The sequence below is a fragment of the Mandrillus leucophaeus genome, unplaced genomic scaffold, assembly GCF_000951045.1.
Source record: "Mandrillus leucophaeus isolate KB7577 unplaced genomic scaffold, Mleu.le_1.0 Scaffold818, whole genome shotgun sequence".
Taxonomy (NCBI): domain Eukaryota; kingdom Metazoa; phylum Chordata; class Mammalia; order Primates; family Cercopithecidae; genus Mandrillus; species Mandrillus leucophaeus.
The window spans coordinates 263655-269654 of NW_012108897.1; positions in this window are offsets into that span (position 1 = coordinate 263655).

Here is a 6000-nt window from a genome sequence, read left to right on the forward strand (position 1 = left end):
ATTTTACCTCTAAATAAACCTATAAATAACTGTACATAAAAAACCATTTGGTTAACATTCTGTGTATTTGATATTAAGGACTTACTGTTAACTTCTGTTGTCTTTTTTTCAGCATAATAACAAACAACCATAACATATCAGTGGCATACAGCAATAGGCATTTATTTCTTGCTCATGTGTTTGTGAGTTGCTTGCAGTGGCCCTTCTTCAGAATTCTGTTTGTTGGGGTGGCTCTAAGCTTCAGATGGGAACCAGGATTTCTCCGTGTATTTCCTATCTTTCTTGGACCAATGGTTATTGGAGGCATGTGCCTCTCATGTGAAAGCAGGAACATGTACAGGTAAGCCCAGTCATATAAGTTTTCAAGTTTTGTTGGATGATGTCCACTAACATCCCTATGATGAAAGCAATTCACATGTTATATTAGTCCATTTTCATACTGCTATGAAGAAATATCCGAGACTGGGTAATTTATTTTAAAAAAGGTTTAATGGACTTACAGTTTTACATGGCTGGGGAGGCCTCACAATGATGGCAGAAGGTGAAGAAGGAGCAAAGGCACATCTTACATGGTGGCATGCAAGAGAGTGTGTGCAGGGGAACTGCTCTTTATAAAACCATCAAATCTCAGGAGACTTATTCACTATCATGAGAACAGCACAGGAACCACCCCCTGCCAACCCCATGATTCAATGACCTCCCACTGGGTCCCTCCCACCACATGTGGGGATTAAGGGAGCTACAATCCAAAATGAGATTTGGGCGGGGACACAGTCAAACCATATCACTCCACCCTGGCCCCTCCCAAATCTCATATCCTCACATTTCAAAACCAATCATGTTTCCCAGCAGTCTCCCAAAGTCTTAACTCATTTCAGTAATGTGGAGTAACCAGAACTCTTAGACACTGCGAGTAGGAATGTAAAATGGTACAATCATTTTGGAAACAGGAACCATCATTGTCTGTAAAACAAAAGATACACCTAACCTTTGATACAAAAATTTACCAACCAGGTAATTTCCCAAGAGAAGTGAAAATATATCTCTATAAAAAGACTTATAAAAATGTTCACAGTAGGTTAGCCAACAATGGATTCAGCTCACACAGTAACAGATATATGCTGCCAAGGTTTTGGGCTTGCACCCTCTGAAGCAGCAGCCTGAGCTGTATGTTGGCACCTTTTAGCCATAGCTAAGACACAGGTCACTAAGTCCTGAGACTGCACAAACCAGCAAGGCCCTGGGCCCCGCCCATGAAATCATTATTTCCTCCTAGGCCTCCCAGCTTGTGATGGGAGGGTCTGTCATGAAGACCACTGAAATGCCTTGGAGACATTTTCCCTATTGTCTTGGCAATTAACCTTTGGCTCCTTGTTGCTTCTGCAAATTTCTACAGCTGGCTTGAATTTCTCCTCAGAAATTGGGTTTTTCTTTTCTATTCCATTGTCAGGCTGCAAATTTTCTGAACTTTTATGTTCTGCTTCCCTTTTAAACATAAGTTTCAATTCCAAACCACATCTTTGTGAATCAATAAAACTGAATGCTTTTAAGAACACCCAAGTCACCTCTCTTGAACACTTTGCTGCTTAGAAATTTCTTCCGCCAGATACGTAAATCATCTCTCTCTAGTTCAAAGTTCCACAAATCTCTAGGGCAGGAGCAAAATGCTGCCAGTCTCTTTGCTGAAGTATAACATGAATCACCTTTGCTCCAGTTCCCAATAAGTTCGTCATCTCCATCTGAGATCACCTCAACCTGGATTTTTTGGTCAAAACCATTTGACAAATCTCTAGGAAGCGTCAAACATTTCCACATCTTCCTGTCTTCTTCTGAGCCCTCCAAACTGTTCCAACCTCTGCCTGTTACCCAGTTGCAAGTTGCTTCCACATTTTGGGGTATCTTAATAGCAGCATCTCACTCCTAGTACCTATTTACTGTATTAATCTATTTTCATTTTCAAACTGCTATGAAGAAATACCCGACAGGGAAATTTATTAATACAAAAAACAGAGGTTTAATCGACTCACAGTTCCACGTGGCTGGAGAGGCCTCACAACCATGATGGGAAGTGAAGGAGGAGCAAAGGCACATCTTTCATGGCAGCAGGCAAGAGAGCGTGTGTAGGGGAACTGCCATTTATAAAACCATCAGATCTTATGAGACTTATTCATTATGAGAACAGCATGGGAAAAACCCACTCTATGATTCAATTACCTCCCTCCCATGACATGTGCGGATTATGGGAGCTACAATTCAAGATGAGATTTGGGTGGCGACACAGCCAAAACACATCATATGGCCAAATTCAAATTCAAGAAGTAGGGAAATACTTGATGCCAAATCAAGGTATGGATGAATAATACTAATAAGAGGGTGTGTGTTAAGAATTAGGACCCTTGATTCAATCTACCTAGGTGTTATTATTAGTATTATGTTAAAGATTTAAATGGAGTCTTTATTTTTGGAAATACATGCTAAAATATTTATGGGTTAAGTGATAGATAGATAGGTGGAATTTGCATTAAAATAATCTGAAGAAGGACAAGTGGGTGGAGGTATACAGGAAAATATTGACTAGGAGTCTATAATGATTAAAGGTAGATATGTGCCCTAGAGGGTTCAGTATACCATTCTTTGTACTTTTGTATATGTTTGAATTTTTCATAATAAAATATTAAATAATAAACCAAAAGAAATCATGTGTTAAATTTGTCACTTTTATATGTGAGGAAACTGAGGTTATGAGAGGGTGTGCTACTTGTTCTGTGATGAGACACCTAGTTATTGGTAGAATGAAGCTAGAGTCCATGCCAATACTTTTCATTAATGTGTCTTTTGGTCATTTATTTGGTAATTTCTCTAATATTTAATACTAGCCTCTTTGCAAAATGTTATGGATAAGAAGATAAAGCTTTCTATTTCCTCAAGTCGTCCCCTAGTCTAACGGGTCAATGTAGATCTAAATAATTATAATGGAAGGATAGGGGTAGAGTAAAATGCTGTAATGAGGGTGTACACAAATTTGTGGGTACACAGGAGAGGGCATCTCTAAATTTGATTGAGAAAATCCAAGGCTTCATACATGAGGCAATGTTTTGACCAAAAATTGCAGGACCAATGAATAAGCCAGAGACTACATTGTAGGCAGCAGAAGCAGCCCACGCAAAGGTGATAAGGTGTAAGACAGCATGGCATTATGGCACTTTGGGGAATTATATATGACTCAGTGTAGTTAAATTTTAACTTCAGTGTATGTATTGAGGGGTTCTGGGGAAAGCAGGCAGGAATGATGAGGCTGGACTTACATGCTATGCAAAAAGTTGAGACTTAATTATTTGGATCAAAGTTGCCTTGCCTAATTATAAGAAGCGCCTGGGGCTCTCATTAAAATATAGGACCTTAAGTTCTAGTTCTGATCTAATGAATCAGAACCTCTAGGGGAAAGACAACTTTGGGAAACATGACTATGGGAACTACTGAAGAATTTTAAGCAGAGGAGTGATGTGTTCAGATTTGCATGTTAGAAGGACCACCCTGACAGCAGTAGAGAGGTTAGACTGGTGAAAGGTAGGTGTACAAAGCTAGAGGCATGAAGATGAATCAGATGACTGCTGCAAGAGTCAATAGGAGGTATAATGAGTTCCTAAGTCATGACAGCAGAAATAGTGATTGAGAGGAAATGATGTTACAGAGCTAGGATTTTGGTACGTTCTGATGAGTAATTGCCTCTAGAGAGTAAAAGAGGTGGATTCTCCTTTAAATGTCTCACTTGATGGGTGGTAGGATAGTGTTACTGTTGACTTTCAGACAGAGAGTTCAAGGATTCAGGATTGGAGGTATAGCAGGCTAGATAATGATCTCATTTTGAGTCTTGTATACCCTGAAGTACTTATCAGACATACAAAGAAAAGTGTCCAGAGGGCAGGTCTTGAGCTCAAGAAAAAATCTTAGCTACAGAGAGAAATTTAGTGAGCATCAATATGAAAGTTTTAGTTAAAACTATAGGTTTCCATTAGATTTCTCAGCTAGATAATGTAGTTTGAATATAAAAGAAGTCAGAACGCAGGAAAGCAGCAGCATTTAAGGGAGACACAGATAGGAGATTTGTTTAGAAACAGAAGGAGAGGAAAGTATTATGAAAATCAGGTGGGCAAATAATCACAAATGAGTATGGAAATATGTTCACTGGATTTGGCAAAAACAAAGGTTGGTGTTGGCCTTACCCAGGGCAGTGTCAGTGAAATATTGAAGGCAGAAACTATAGTTTTGGGTGCAGAACTGACTAGGAGTTGAAGAAGAAGAGAACAAATATAGTTAACTCTTTCTAGCAGCTTCTCTGGGAATAAAGTACTGTTCTACCCTTATTTGAGTAGGATACAGGACATTTTTGGAGGGGAGTGTGCAAATTAAATATGTTGCTCCTTTTCCCTGGCAAGACCTATGCTTCTTGAAAGGTGTTAAGGTTTACTGGTTTGGATGTTTGAAATAACTGATAGGAATTCCTTTTAGTCCTTGTGTTGAAAATTCATTAGCTAGTCATTTGTTGTTAATTTATGGCATGGATTTAAGAGTTTGGAGTAAATTCGTATGAAAGAATCCAGGGGTGACTACAATCTGTATGAAAGAACACATATATTGTGTTACATACTTGGGGTGACCATTATTATGTTGCTAACATTCATATATGTTCGTATACCTCAGGAAGAATATTTCCTATATATTTGTGTAAATTTCAAAACTAATACTACACTGGAGATTCATCAGGTCTTTCCCAAAGTTTTAAAACCAAAATTTTGAGAGGATAGATTAAATAGATAGACAGACCTATAGATAGACAGACAGACAGACAGACAGATAGATACATAGATACATAGTTTTTAGAGACAAGGTCTCATTCTGTCATTCAGGCTGGAGTACAGTGGCACGTCATAGCTCACTGTAACTATGAACTCCTGGGATCAAGCAATTTTCCTCCTTCGGCCTCCCAAGTAGCTAGGACTACAGATATGCTCCACTATGCCTGGCTAACTTATTTTATTTATTTATTTTTTTTAAGAGATGGAGTCTCACTATGCTGCCCAGGCTGTTCTTAAGCTCCTAGCCTCAAGGGATCCTCCCAATTTAGTCTCCCAAAGTGCTAGGATTACAGGCATAAGCCACCACACCTGGCCTTTGAGAGAATATTGACAGTGGATTTTGAGAGAAGCTGTCAGGAAAAACACATGTTTTATTTTATTTTAGACTCAGGGCATACATGTGCAGGTTTATTACATGGATATATTGTGTGATGCTGAGGTTTGGGCTTCAGTTGAACCTATGCCCAAATAGTGAACATAGTATCCAATAGGTATTTTTTCAACCCTTGTCCCCTTCCCTGCCTCTCTGCTTTTGGAGTCCCCAGTGTCTATTGTTTCCATCTTTATGTCCATGTAAGGAAAATTATATATGTTAATGTTAATTTTTGTCCTCTGTGATTAGATTTTTTTAAGAGCTCTTGAGGGTCTATGATAAGGTTTTAGAATGTATGTTTATTTTAAAGTTCCATTTTATATGTTATCTGTTTAAATCATAACTCAAGCACTTCTTTTTGAAGTGCGCTCATGTGCCACATAATGATGTTTCGGTCAATGACAGACTGCATATATAACAGTGATCCCATAAGATTATAATGGAGTTGAAAATGTCCTGTTGTCTAGTGATGTCATAACATCATAGCACAATACATTACTCTTGTATTTGTGGTGATACTGGTGTAAACAGATCTGTGCTGCCAGTAGTATACAAGTCTGGCAATACACTTATACACAGTACATAATACTTGAGAATGATGATGAACGTCTATGTTATTGGTTTAGTATTTACTTACTATACTTTTTACTGTTATTTTAGAGTGTCCTCCATCTACTTATTTTTAAGGAATTTACTGTAAAACAGTCATAGGTTGGTCTTTCAGAAGATATTTCAGAATATGTTGTTATAGGAGATGACACAGCTCCATGC